This window comes from Drosophila simulans, chromosome 2R, assembly GCF_016746395.2.
Source record: "Drosophila simulans strain w501 chromosome 2R, Prin_Dsim_3.1, whole genome shotgun sequence".
Lineage (NCBI taxonomy): Eukaryota > Metazoa > Arthropoda > Insecta > Diptera > Drosophilidae > Drosophila > Drosophila simulans.
Window position 1 is genome coordinate 13,951,815 of NC_052521.2, and position 15,364 is coordinate 13,967,178.

A 15,364-nucleotide genomic window follows, 5' to 3' on the forward strand; every position below is an offset into this window, starting at 1 on the left:
CACTTAACTGCAAATTAAAGGCGCGCCTGCGGAACAACCACGTTTCGGTTCGCTGTAAGAAACCTCAAATTACGCATAACAAAGTCCAAGAATTTTTCGCATTTTCTTTGAACGGAGGAGAGCAGGAAAAACGGGTAAGAAAAGTTTATTGTCACGGTTTCAGCTTGCATCTTTTTTTTTCTGCTGTTCTTCCAGCTACTTTTTGAATACTTTTGCCCGGCGATCATTTGTCATTTTCTTATGCAGAAACTTTTCGTGGGTGGAGGAAGGAATTTTCCGGGCTGTGCATTTTCACGCTGCTTGCGGTTCACACAGTTTATAATCATTATTATTTATGCAGACTTAATCCACAGTTATTAAAACGCAGCCACAAGGAACTCCCATTCCCGCTTCCCCCTCGTTTAATATTCATTTGCATTCGCTGGCAAATGAAAACTTTTCAGTTTCTAATGAGTTCGTGGTTCTCGAGTGCATTGGAATGAAGTCGCTGTGTCTGAATAGGTCAGACTTAAGCCTGAACTTTGGGCCATAATTTTTGGGAATTATGTCCATTCGTAAGTCAAGTTCGAGGATACGGCTAAACGTGTTTGATATTCAGAGGGGAAAACTGGAGAAAACTCACACACACACACTCTAAATGCGAGCCCCCAAAGTGGCTAAGAACAGCAGAGCCAGAAAACTGGGAGATGGATGCTACTGCCACTGCCATTGCCACTGCCACTGCCACTGCTATTTCCACTGCTGATGATGATGAGGTTTTGCCGCTGCAGTTGCAGGCAGCTTCGCTTCGTGGAAAGAAAGTTGCCATGGAGAAAATTTAATCAAAATATTTGCACATCCGCCAGCAGCGCGAAGTTGCCAAGGCGACTAGAATTACCAGTCTAAGAAGCAGACCAGCATCTTGCCACGTTCGGTGGGCAGGGATGTGGATGGGTTTTGCTGCCAGCAGACAGACAGACAGACGGACGGACGAACAGATAGAAAGACAGACAGGTCTTCTTTCCGAGCAGGTACAGTGAGAATCAGAATCGCAGGCAACCAGCCAGCCAGCCAGCCACACCACACAAATTGAAATCTCAACGGATGGTAATTGAATTCGACTTGGTCTGCGCTTCTGATGCTGCGGGACCAACTTGGTTCTTTGCCAGAAAATATCAGTATTAAATGCAATAAGGCTGATTAGCCTGCAGCGGTACGTTCGTAGATATCTGGGAATATTTGGAAAATTGAATTTAATCTAGGAAACTTTTTTAACAAGATAACTAAATAGAACAGTGCTCGCAATTATCCGTTTCAAGGATTTAAGTTCAATGGTGGGTGGAGTGAACTCTAACTGATACCATCATATTTTTATTTAAACCATTTGTAACACTCCTTTTTTTGAATTTTTCTTTCGAAATTAAACTAACAACTTTTTAACTATTAGTAATATTTTGGATGACACAAGATTAAGCTCAAAACGTTAACCTATAGTGTGATACCCGATTTGCAATTTAATTCCTATATGGCTTTTCTCAGCCTTCGAAGCGGAGCTTCACTGTATTTGGCAGAACTCCTTTTGGGCATTTGGTTCATGTCACGGAAACCAGTCAAACCTCATTTGCGATGGCAAATGCAACCGGCGCGCGACTTCGTCTTCATCTTTAGCTTTTCCTGAGATCGGTGCATCACGAAACGCTTTATATTTTATTTTTCTTCTTTTTTTTGTTGCAGGTTGAACGGCTGGCAGGCAGCATCTTTGGACTGGTTGTTGTCTTTGACAATTATTTACCGTTGGCGCTTAACTGTTAATTTGCGAGGCAGTCCGTAACCAGTTCGAATCGCTCCATCGAGGAGGACCTGTTCGAGCCGCATCCTCACCTGCATCCTCACCAGTCCGACAATTGGTCACATGCCACGCATTTTTTATGGCTCTTAATTTGACAAACGGGGGCACCAGGAATGCTTTTCCACACACATCTAGAAAATGTAATTAAATGTTTTTCCTCTAACATCTGTTTCTTTCCATCTGGCTGAGATGGCTTTTTCCCGTTTTTGTGTGCACTTTTCATTGTTCGAAAATAAATTACAGGATGAGCGAGTGAGGAGGGGGCTATTAAACTGCAATTAAATAATTGCCAGTCAACAAGATTCATGGAGTTTTCTTCTTTCTCTCTTGTGCATATCGAGTTTTGATTGCCAATTTGCATGGAAACTCATTAGAGATGTCATTACGATTTTGGAAAGTTTTACTGCCGAAAATTTCCTCGAGTTTCTAGAGTTGAACAAACTTGCCCATCTGATATCATCATCATCGTCATCATCATTATTGGACGCCCATAAACTAGAAATCAAATCAAACTATTGGTTTTCCCATTTCTTTGCCGGCAGACTTGATTTGATAATCTATGACAACTGGCCACAAATCGTTTCCTTTGTTGCCAGCAAACTTGTCATAAAGTCGGGCTAGATTTTTGCCTAATTCATTCAACAAACTGTCCGAAAGAAACTTGACAAACTTGTTGGCCCAGCCCAAAAAAAAAAAAAAAACTACGGCGAGAAATGCGAGAAGAATTCAAATAAAACGCAATCAGAATTCCCCAGATCCAGATTTGGTTTTTGGTCCAGCCAAGTTCGCTGCTCTGATTCCAATGCGGGTATTTCGGGTATCTGTTTTATGCTTTTCGGCTGACCTTGCACTTGCACAGCCCGAAAAGAAGGTCAACATTCCACTGTCTAATGCCTTGCCAAAAGCAAGCAGAAACCACAAACTAATTTGGGGGTCAAGCAAGTCGGCCAAAAAAAATAAATGGTAAAAACAGCGCAGCAAATCGCAAGAGCGAAAGAGCAAAAGGCCACGTTTAAAGGAAAATTCGATTCAAATAAAACTTGAAATGAGCCGCAAGGAAATCAATTGTTCATTTGCATATGCATGCATTTTCCACCTGCAGTGTAGACTGCTCCACTCCCCATGCGGCGTTTTCCCTCTGTTTTATTGCACGACCCCAATATTTATTTGTTTGCCTCTTTTTTGCCAGTTTCAGTTTGAAGTCAAAGCCATTTCGCCGGGCCCTCAATTCCAATTCCCTGCCATGCCCGGCCATTTTGCCATTTTTCAACCTGACCAGTTGGCGGCATCTTCACGATTTTCACGGTTCTTTCCTTGAATTTTAGCCTTTTCGGCTTTTGTTTGAGTTTCGATTTTTGTTGGTTTTTCGGTGCACTTCAGAGCGGGAATTGCATTTTGCCGCTTTCAATACGCCTGGCTCTTGGCCATTTGACCATCAACTTTGGCAAATTGAATAAGAAACTAATTTCGAAGAAACTTAAATATTTATCAGCGGTAATAGATGGTAAAAGACTAGCTTCTACCTATTACTGACAACTGAAGTTGATTGAAACATACCTTATTTCTTTAAACCACGTTAGGCAGCAAGTTTACTCATCTATTTATGATTTGATTTATTTGTTGGCATATATACTGTATATACTATAAATAATATTATACTCTCAAAAAAAAAATGGGTTGGTCTATGCAAATTAATTTGACCCTGATATTATTTAGCACCTCTATTTGGGGCAAAGCTCTTTTCCATTTATCACATTTCCACAGACACCACAACTCTAATTCGTTAGCAAAACTCGGCTAAAACAAACCGTCGCTGTAACTGTTTGCCAAAACTACTGAAAAAGAACGAACCACACACACACACACACACACAACAAGTTATCAGCGTTAATTTTGTTTGTTCAGGTTTTCCCAGAGCAAACAAAAAGAACTAACAACAAAAACACCAGAAAGAGGGAAAAATTAATTTATTGCCTGCAACTGGGACTATAAAAAAAGGGAAGACGGGCGGGAAAAGTGCGGCTCGTAAACAGATTTAGATTTAATCAAATGATAGCCCAGAGCTACATTTGAGTTGTGAGCGGCTGCTGGATTTGGTAATGCACTCAATATATTTCAATGTGGCAGCTCGATTAAATATTCCACACCATCGCAGTTGCCAGTTGCCCAGCAGATTGGCAGCCTTGTGGAAATTTGGGCAAAAATGTTTTGTGAGCCGGGGCAGCGAAACATGAGAAATGGCAACAGATTTGGGGACACACATCCACATCCGCCTACTCTGTTGGCTATATAAACTAACATCGTCGGATTTTGATATAGATTTTTTGTGTTTGGGGTCACCGAAGGACAGCAGACATTTTATTTCTCTTATGTTTTTTGAGCCGCCCTTTTTTCGAGGCACATAATTCGGTTGCGTTGCGGCGGAAAATGAAAAGCCTAGGGCTAGAAAAATCGAAAACGTTACGCCTGAAAATTGCCTGTCAAATGACAAGAATGGTTTCATTTTTCCGAATGTGGGTTCCAACGCCTTTGTCATCCACCCAACCCTCCTCCACTTGTAACGCCTATTGGTCATTTTTCCATGTCTATGCCCATTACATGCTGCTATTATATATATATTTCTGGTCCCTTTTTCGACTGCTCATTTTGGCTGGCAGCAGATTAGGGCCCACATTTTGTGGCCAAGATACGGATGGAGAAAGGAGCAAATACTAGGAAGGATAAAACTTGTGCAGCTAGATGAAATTGAAAATAACATTTGTTGGAATTTTTCGCTGAGGTTTGCCATGTCCAACAATTTGTTCCGAGCAAAAGTTTTTATATTTTTGGCAAAGGTCGCATGAAGGGGAAATGGAGATGAGTCAAATTAGATCATAAATGATATTGCATAAAAAGTTTATGGAAATTGACTGGACTTTGAACCTGTCAAGAAGTTTGCTTGTTTTGGGAAAAGTTGTTGCCTGAACTTTAGGACTTAGCTTTCGAAATTAAAATTCCTATCAGAAAGTGCATGTAAAAAGTTTTCAAGTCTTTAAAATTGATATATTCATAAGATTGATATGTTTATTGAAATAAATCATAAGGTTGCTATGTTTACAAGAATAAATCATAAAATTGCTATGCTTATTAAATAAGTCATTCGATATAAATTGCTTCAGCTTGCTCAAATCCGATTGAACTAGCTAGCATGGGCACATTATGATTTTAGTGTGGACTACTGATTATAACAAGTTACCTATAAATAGGTTATATAGCTCATTCTTTCCAATTTCTTAGTTCCTTCTGATTAATTCCAGCAGTTGAAGCTAACATCCCAGCTCCTCATTAAATACGTTTGCACCTCAGCCGTTTTAATTCGGTTCGTTAAAGTAAAATCAATTTGAAATCCTCTCCCTGCTAAGCTCCCTGCTCCGGACCGAAACTCAGAACCCTTTGGTGCTGCTTCCTGCCACTAGTCGGTGGATTACACTGCTTGTACGTTGGACGAACGGCAATTACAAACTGCTTAAAAGCAAATAAATCCCTGCCAGGCAATTGCATCGACGATGGCCAAAGGATAACGAGTATTTGTGGGGCGAGAGTGGCCGGCACATAAATATATATAAACATTTGCCGCTCCATTTAATGAGGCAGCAAGGAAAACATTTCAGCTGCCTGCAGCTCGTTATCGTCGGACAACGCGTATCTGGTCTTGTATCTGTATCTGCTGCTGTTGCTGTATCCGTATCTGGGCGACATAAAACTGTCAAAAAGTCGCCTATATAAATCGCTAAACTAAATGCCTTTCATAGTTTAATGCCACCTCGAGGGATTTGAAGGAGCGAAAGGATGGATCTATGGAGGACCAGAAAACGTGTCTCTATCCAAGTCCACCATCCACGCCTCGATGTCATTAAAACCGAATGAATTATGCAGTAGCCCAAGTGAACTACTTGCAGTCCGCCCCTGAAAAGCAGAACACAAAAGTGCACAGAGGCAAAAGCCATATCACTATTTCTTAAATATATATTTCTGAAATATATTTCCAAAGTACATATCAACTTATCGGGGATCCTCTATTTCAAATTGAATTTATTCACATTCATACATATGAACATCTGCCGCAAGTTCAGACTTTTTTAACTATGAAAGAAGCAACTATGATTTTGTCTCCGTGTAGCTAACTTCAAAGCGCTGAAAAGGACAAACTGCGAGGAAAGAAGAGGACCATTGAGGCAGTTGACCAGTTCTTGTCGCGACTGCAGTTGTTTGTTGTTTTAATTAACTAATTAAGATTTTTCTATGTCGCGCCTAGGTAGAAGAAGCAGCCGTCCAAGTGCCTCTGGAATGCCAGCATTATTTGTTGCAGGAGAGTTGCTAAGGACCCAATTAACCTTTTATGGCCATTTGGCACAATAACGAGGCCAAGAGCGAGAGCCGGGTCCGACAGCCGTGGACACACACAAAAAAAAAAACAAAAGTTAAGGAAAATAAATACATATATAAACGACAACCACAGACACACACAATCGAGACAATGAAACTCAGGTCTCTTGGCCAGTTAGTTGGCCATAAGTAGCAGGCCATGTTCAGTGAAATTGTTAGCCATATTTGGCGCACCAAACAATGGCTATCATAAATTCCGACTACAAATTGACATTGAAAATTTGTTTGTTTTCCCTGCAGTTTGCTCACCTTTGCATGAGTTTCCTTCCCCGCTTCCTGTTTTTTTTTTCTGGGAGCGTGACCACAAGAGCTGCAATTACAGAAAAATATGCATACAAAATATTAGGTGAAGCTTCGATACATTTTTCACTATCAAACAGATAGTTCTAGATCACTATGCATTTAATTATTTTTGTAAGGCCATGAATTTATGGCACTAAGTCCATATGTTTGTCGGGGGAGTAGTATTCATTTCCGTTTTGGCCACGCACGTGGAAAATTTCCCATAGTGAAGGGTTTTATTATAGTTTGGTTGGTGCGTTAAATGTGAAATTAATATTCGGAATTTATGGGCGTAGAAATGGTAAACGCTTGTTCAGGAGACAGCAATTAAGTGTAATATTTATGGGGTGTTGTTAACATAATTAAAGTCGAACTTAACTAAAAAGAATTTTTAGTTTTCAGCAGGCAACATTTCTTCATGGCTGTTAAAATTTAGCATGCAAATTCCCTGATCCCCATTTTTGCCAACAAGATTCCGGATTCCGCATTTTCCCAACATTTTCATTTTGGGGTCACCGGCTAATCAATATGGTTTAGTGTCCCCCAACGGGGTTTCCGACATTCCTCTTCTCCTCCACTTTACCTGGCTTTCTCTCGGGTTCAATTCAAACGCCCACATACTATGTATTATCGCATATTTTTCCTGCTTTTTGCCATTTTGCCCTGTGCTCTGCCAAACCGGTTAGGTGTTGGCCGTTGTCTGCCGATATGCAGCAGCTACTTCAAGGCATACGAGGACAGACAAGCCTGGCCAAGAACCCCGATCCAATCGCATGACGTTGAGCTATGGCTATATGGTGTGGGCAGTGGATGTGGATGGGGGTGTCGATGTGGATGTGGATATATGGTGACCAACTCACCCAGATAGATGGGCAAAGCCAAAGTCCCATCTCGACGACACATCGGTGGGCTAATTGAAATGGCAAAACTAATTAGCGATGCTTTGAGAGCAGACGACTGCATTTCCCCCGGCCAAAAACCTACATACAATGTTGGCCCGAAAGCCAGATAAAAACCAAGCTGATGCAACTGGAAAACAAAACACAGAAGCGAGAACAAAATGTTGTGGCGATCGACTTTAAGCTACTTACAGGAATTGACCACCCAAACTGTTGAAAACCTCGATGGCAGTTCATTAAGGTAAATGGTGGTTCATAAACTTTAAGCCGATTACAAGAACGATTCGCTTTTGCCGAAAGGTATTTCAGCTCCAGCTCCACTCTGCCCTGGCTTCCAAAATAAATGGCGTAAATTATTTGCTAATGATCGGCGGACAAAGTGCTGGGATTACGTCATGGAGACTGGAGCTATCATCGTCAGCATCATCATCACCATCGGATATGGGAGTTAATTTTGTGCAATTGTCTTGAACCGTTTTGAGTGGTCAATGCTATATCCCGCATAATCATCGATGAGCGAAGGTCGTGTGGCCATAACTAAACACGCGATGCTTCTTTTTTGCGTTGTGTATTAACTAAAGTCGGAGAGTGGATTTACATAGCTGGAAAACCAGTTATCACGGTGGCTCGTCATCGCAACAACAAGCAGAGCCATCTCATTGGAAAACATTCAAAGGTTTAGATAAAGTCGGGTCTTACTCAAATGTTACCCTTGCACACGACATTTAATTACAATACAATAAAAATTGCTGACTAGCAATAAAGGGCCGAAAAAGATAAACACGCTGGCCAATAATTCTTCGTCAGTTGTTTTTGCCTCATAAAAATCCGAATTATTTGCGGAACTACCATGGAGACATGGACAGGAATGCCCTTTACCCCATTCCAGCCAATGTCCCCCACTTCGCCCCACTGCCAAGGGACATGGGACTCCAGTGTTGTTGTCGTGTCAGCAGCATCCGGGGAATGCAAACTGCAGGTTTGGCGAGGAGATGCAGTCCACAAATTGCAGAATCATGCAATTTGTGGGCACTTCGAATGCAATCAACAAAACTGTTTGATTTATGATCATTTGCAGTTTGCACTAATTTTTCAAATCACAAAAGGCACCAGCAACAACAAAAGCCCACAAAACCTGACTCGACACAAAAATTAATCATAGCACTGAAAATGGATGGATGGAGGCCAAGAGGATGCAGACATGAAGGATGGGGCCCAAGGAATCATTACAATCAATAACTAAAATCGATTTGGGCCTTCAGTAGCTGTCCGTTTTCCAATAGAAATGACCTCGTGACACGACGGAAATAGGTAAAAATGTCATAGAACTAGTATCATACACAGTCAATAGGGATAGATAATACCAGTTCTAATACCCAAACAATATACAAAATACATTAGTAGTATTTAAGGCTACTTAAGATAAAATAAACCTTGTTTAAGCAATAAAAAATTCGTCATGCATTAAAACTATTTATGTTGGCTTGCAACCATGATTGTAAGTTATGCGAATATTTTTAGAATTTAAAATGAACTCTTTCCCCCATGTGTCCGCCATTTCGAATCTCGTGTCCCGTGGGCACCACTCAAAAGTCCATAGAAAGAGGCGGAGACGTCCGGGCCAGGTCTTGAGAGATGTAATTATGCGCAGACTTCCTTTGGAATCTCGGGGAGCAACCTCCTCCTTTTGGGTGGACCCGCGGACCGGCCCCTTTTGGAAGCCCCATTTTTGCATTGTGATAAACGAGCACTCCCTTTGTCTAGACTTTGGAGCGATCGCTCCTTACAACATCTTCATTATGAATTATGTGCGCCGCGGTTGTTCCAGCAACGCATTCTCGTTCCCATGGCACATAACTTTTGTTTTATCACTCCAAACGAGGCGAGGACTTATCTCTGCCCACTCGAGTGCTTAAACTTTTGCCAACATGTTGCAACTAATTACACAAAGCGACACGTGCACGTTGTAATTTTATTTGTTACATCTCGAAATTAGCATGAATTTGCTAATTAGCTGCGATTGTAAAAGTTGCAGGCGAGGCGGCTGCGATTTTATAGTGACGCCAACGATGGCCTCGAAGAATTGTGTTGCTGCACTTTCCTGTATCTGAGTGTGTGTGGGTAGTATCTGTATCTACAAGTTTGTCGTCGCTACCCACAGCCACAGATACTTTACAGTTTCAATCAAAATATGTACGCAAACTTGCAACACACATTGTGCAGGAAAGAGAATTCACTGCTCTATTAGTCATATGCAAAGGGTATCGGTCTGAACTCAAATAAATAGCTATTAATGTTAATAGTTTTTAAATTTGATGTTAAGTTATTAAGTTAAGAGCTTAATTTTAATGCTGATCTCACCAACAACTCTGCTTTGATTTCTTATCATTATTTCCAAAATGTATATCAGATATACAAATTCTTAGAAGACTATCAACAAATTTGACTCAAAAATACTAATTGAAATTAATTTAATGTGTGGCGCAGATAACTAAGGAAACCAGATATCTTAACTATTCTAGGAAAACATAATCAAACACTTGGCTCTCTTTGGAAACAAAGATATGCAAACTTTAATTAAATTGAATGACGACGCGCACAAAACAACTTAGCTAAACTTGGTTGAATAAACTTAACCTTTTAAAGTGCCAACTTCATTTATCAGTAAAATATGAATCTTTTTCTGTTCCTTCTTCATTTGTTTACCGTTGGTCCGAGCGGAAACGCAACTCATTAAGCGAGTCTTATCAACACGCGATTATCGATTAAAAAGAATTTAAAATAGAATTAATACTGTCATCTTATCACCCAACAAACGAGTTTGGCATTCTAAAACAAAAAAGCTGGATAGTTTTTCACATTATCGAAACCGAATCGAAGAAAAGTCAGATCGATGGTCCACGTGGATGCTTTAGCAAATATTGAGATATAAATACCGAATGAAACACAAGCTTGTAAATTCATTGCACTCGATGCGGCAATTATTTGCACACATTCATTACGGATAACAAAACAGAATATTTGCACCTTGCCACAATTCTTTATTTAGCTCCCCCCCCCACCTCCCTTGCCCAGTGGCCATTCATTTTACATTTTCCATTCATTATACACACACATATGTATACTTTGTTAACAAATATTTGACCATTCGTTGCCAAAAATGTTTACATTTTACGTATTTACATACGGGCAACTGCTGTGCAAAGGGCATTTTTTCTGTTTCAGTTTTTTTGTTGTTGGTTGGATTTATGCACATCAAAAGTTTGACAAAAATTATTTAACAAATGAATTTTGATATTCGGCTTGTGCATCATAACAGCAAAAAAGATAAAACCAAGAGAAAAACATGCACGAATTACAAAGGGAATGAAAAGCACTGGCCTACATAAAAAATATAATAAACATTTATCGCATTTATTCATTGATGATATCAACACTGCAAAAACTAAATATGCCTATAAAAACAAAATGCGAAACAGCCCCGGGGGAACCAATGACAGTGAAAGTGATCCAACGGATAGATGATGACGATGACGATGGCGGCAGATGATGATGATGGCAAAAAATATCTGAATGAACCAAAGCCAGAGCTACCGGCATCGATGGAGCGGGCATTAAGTTTACATAACTTCGAGCAATACAAAAAATTAGCCAGAGTTCAAAGGGAAAAAAAATATGAGAGATATATAATCATGACTTATGAAAGATGGAACGGGAAATGTTCCGTGAATTTTAATAAAAGTTATGCAAGGAAAGCATTACAAGAATCATCGTAAGTTGTGTATTCAAAAATCATGGACGGATGTACAAATATTTAAGTCACACTTTTCACACTCAAACATGCAGTCAAGCGCGCTAATTAAGTAAAATAATAATAATGAAACAGCAGCTTCCATGCAAATTACTTAATTACACTTGAAATAAAGTATAAAATATGCACCCATAATGATTCAATTTCAATTCATTTGCAGCTTCAGTTGGTTAAACCCTAATTGCAGCAGCACGAGATATTCCGCCCACCGCGATGTTGTTTAAATTACTTTTTCTACAAACTTTCTTTGTTTATAAACAAAAAGGAAGACAACAAATACAATTAGAGTGCTCGACATGTTGGCAGATAAAAAGAAGGAAAAAATGAAGAAAAATCAGGTGCCTTTGGCCACTGGAAAGAGGAGTACAAATAAAAAAAAAGAAAGAGTCAGCAGCGGAGAGAGTGAAAGAGAGGGCGCGAGACCGGCATAAGTAAATAGCTGTAAAGATCCCCAAAAGGCAATCAGACGGTTGTTCACCTGGTGGTGGTCACCTCAACACCTCTTGGACCGTGCCCAGTTTTCGCTTTATTCGATGGTTATGGTTTTCATTCTGGTGCCTCTGTTCTTCTTTTTTTATATTTTTTCTTTATTTATATCGCATACGGTATACAGTACACCACCTTTTTGGTTAATTTCCAACGTGCCTGGAATGCCAGTTTATGACTCGCTGGCATTCGTTTCAAATTGACTGCCTTTGGCTGGGAGTTTTTCAAATTATACTTTTATCTGCGCATATATCTGTAACACATTTTTGCGGGTGTTGATTACCAGGCGACCCACATAACCACTGACAACTCGGCTACATCTAATTAGACTTGCAACACACACACTTCGCCAGGTGAAAAAGAAGTAAATAAGAGTGGAGAAAAACCCGACAAGATCCAATCCGATGAAGCAGCCGCCTAATTACAGCTCAATCAGCTTCAGATTCAGCTGTTGGATGTTGAATGTTGGTAGTTGGTAGTTGGATGTTGCGGCTGCTGCAGGGCTCGGAAAATTGGCCCATGGCGAACCATCCGTTGGGCTTACATAACTTCCAGCTTAATGACTTCACTAAACTCAGAGATTGTGTGCCCCGTTGGCATGCTTTAAATATTTTGCGGCACCTGAATGCATTTCACAAATTTTCTGTTGCAACCCGTGATAAATTGCAGTCGCCGGAGAGTGCAGCCTGTTTCTTTTTCTCTTTTCGGGCTCAACCCACTGCTGTTGCACTTTGATCACACTGACATTTTGCTGGTTAGGCTGACTCATGAACTGCACCTTCGCATAGGCCTGGCTATAACCATTAGCATTTCAAACTTAAAGGCTAAACGCAGGCACAGCGAACAATTTCAAGAACTACCTTTTAGCCAAAAGATATAAATATTTTACTACAAATTGAAAAACAGCATTTTTCCTTATTAGTCGTATATGAAGACTAAATATAGCTTTTATCACTTTTTTAGACCTATTTTTCGCAGTATATGGCTGATGAAAAAATGGGAGAAGCTATTGCTGTCATCATCTCCTGCATTTGCATTTGAAAGTGTCGATTTGCAACAAAGTGAGGGCAACAGAAGTGGAAAGCTTGTGCTCCACAGAAGATGCGGGGTGTACTTTTGTGGATGGGGGACCACAGGCCCCAACCAAGCGAAACATCATCACCGATTGTACTGCTGTTGCCGCGGTCGTTTTGTATTAATGATGATGCAACATTTGCCACAAATGTAAAAAGTTTGGAGTAGAAAAGATACCCCAAGCTCCAATGGCTGAGTAAAGTTTATTGCCCGAAGGCCAAAAGCGCGTTTGACTCTCTGGTGGTTAACGCTTTTTTTTTTTTGTTTTTGGCCCACAGTTGTAAACTGAAACCTTTTTTGCGCTTGATAGCTGACGAGGATCGGGTTGTAAAGAGTTGAACATCTCTTCAAAAGAACCCCGGGGTGTGACTTATTTAATGGCAATTTTAGCCATTTGCTGTTAGACATAAAAACAATTAACATTGGTACTCACTTAAAATCGAATAACCACTTTAATTGAATCGCAAAAAACCCATTTGTTTGGCCTATTTTGAGCCGTGAAAATAAACATAAATAGCTAAGTTCTGAGCTCTTAGTTTTTATCTAAACAATTTTTTACAGCCGTATTGATTGATGTGTAAAAGTTTCAAAACATTCTTTACACAACTCTTTTAGTACTTTGTTTTGCATTTAGAAACCACATGGAATGGCAACCACGTATAAGTGTGTACATTTTAGTTATTTTTGAAAGGGCACTCTGACTTCGTTTTCGATTTGGCCGACATTGGCACCTTCCTGGTTAAATGCCACTGATATGGCCAACTCTCGAGTTGGCTCGAGGTGACTTCAGCTCACCTGAGGCATTTGCATTGGCATTTGCGGCAATGTGCGGCTCAGGTGAGCTCGAGAGCTTGACAACTTCTGGTGATTCTGCCGCTGCTGCTTCTGCTGCTGCGGTTACGGTTTAATGAACATTTATGTCTCCTAATGCCGAACCGAAACAGAGGAAAACTGTGAACAAGAGCCGGCAGAACACACTACTGTGGCATTGCAACAAAAAACCACGAGTAGTTTTGTATATAAAACAAAGCGCTGAAAAGCATAAAGCTAACAAAACCCGTCGCCGTTGGAGGCAAACTCAGCGAATTGCAACAGGTTTCTCTCGATTGGCCTTTCGGTGTCGGTATGGTGTGGTTTATTAAATCTTCTGCTGGCCATTGTATTTGTATTTTATATTTTTGTCCATATATTTATTTTTCATTTTTCTACCGCCACTTCTGACAGCCGTGATTTGTTGCCGAAGGTTAGTTCAAGTCATTAGAGCTGCTGCCTTTGCTGCTTCTGTAGCCATAAATTGAAGATGTTTTTACCTTTTGGTCTCTTTGTGATCTAGGCAATTAAATGCTTCGAAAGTCTATTGTTTATTCAATTAAAATAGTTGGATATTATCTGAAGCGATGAATAAAAGATGATTTGCTGTCGAATCGTTTCGGCTTATAAACAAAAATAAACCAAAAGGCTGATGTTCGATATTAACGACTCTAAACAATTTGGAATTGCCACATGTTAATTTGTATGCTTTTGATTTTAAGCAATTGAAAATATTTCATTTGATTATTTATGTAAAATTTAGAGGTCGATACAAGGCCTATTTTAAATGGTTTATTTTGTTTCAATATTTATGGGTTACATATTTGAATGCTGCTTTTAAAGTACTGTGATTTTAGCTTTATATTTATATTTCTATAAGATATCTCAAACTAAATGTAGCCCCTTAAGTTTACCCTGATCAACTTGTACAGCAAAATGGTCTCATCCAATGGCCACAAACTGATTCGCATTCAAAACTCTTCTTTCGCACAACGTATTTATAGTGATTTCCCCCCATTCATTTCCCCCCATCTGCCATTTCAGGCATTTGTGCCATTTCAGGCACTTCAGCAAATGACGGCAATTAAAACTTAGATGCCTGACTGTTAGTGTCGCTTAGTGGCCATCAGAGCTTTGGCTACATTTAATTATAACTTGAGCACTAATTGTGCGTTGTCCACAATTAAAAATATCTTTTGGCAAGTGGGTGGGGCGGCCAAAGCACTGATTTGTCACAGACGATGGGGCAAGTGGAGCAGAGTCCGCTGCTAATTGCCGACCGACCAGGTCCAAAACGAGACATCCTCCGGCCTATGCCAACTATAAAACTATACAAACAAAATAAAAAAAAAAACAAAAAAAAAAAGTAAAAACAATGACAAGACAAATGTTGGGACAAGCAGCAACAACAAATCAACACGACTGCAACATGCGGCCTACAAGTTTTGTGGGCCTACAAAAGAAACTTTTTTATGCAGCTAATCCAATTCGAAAGCAATTTCTGGAATTGGGCGAGGGGATGGTAAATGGTAGATGGTGACTGGTGGATGGTAGATGGTGGGTTGTTGAGAACCCCCATTTACATGGCCTAAGACCATGTCTGGGATCTGCCCACTTAGCCCGGCAGACGGCGGAGCCAACTTAGAAGACGAGTTCATTGAATTCTTCGCGCTGGGTATTCGCCAAACTCGTAAATTTTCAACATACAAGAAAAAATGAGAGGAAAAAAGAAGCCAAATCCCAAACCAA

The 15,364-nt window shown here is 40.1% G+C and overlaps 1 protein-coding gene across 3 annotated transcripts in view; it reads right to left on the reverse strand.

Moving 5' to 3' along the window:
- Positions 1-15,364, reverse strand: part of LOC6734804 (putative polypeptide N-acetylgalactosaminyltransferase 9) — a 58,087-nt gene that overhangs the window by 36,462 nt on the left and 6,261 nt on the right. For 2 of the 3 annotated variants that reach the window (XM_016181793.3, XM_016181794.3), the window contains exon 2: positions 6,503-6,563. The exons of the other annotated variant lie outside the window; for it this stretch is intronic. The gene's annotated coding sequence lies outside the window, so the exon portion shown is untranslated. The remainder of the gene's footprint in view (positions 1-6,502; positions 6,564-15,364) is intronic. 3 annotated transcript variants of the gene reach the window in all.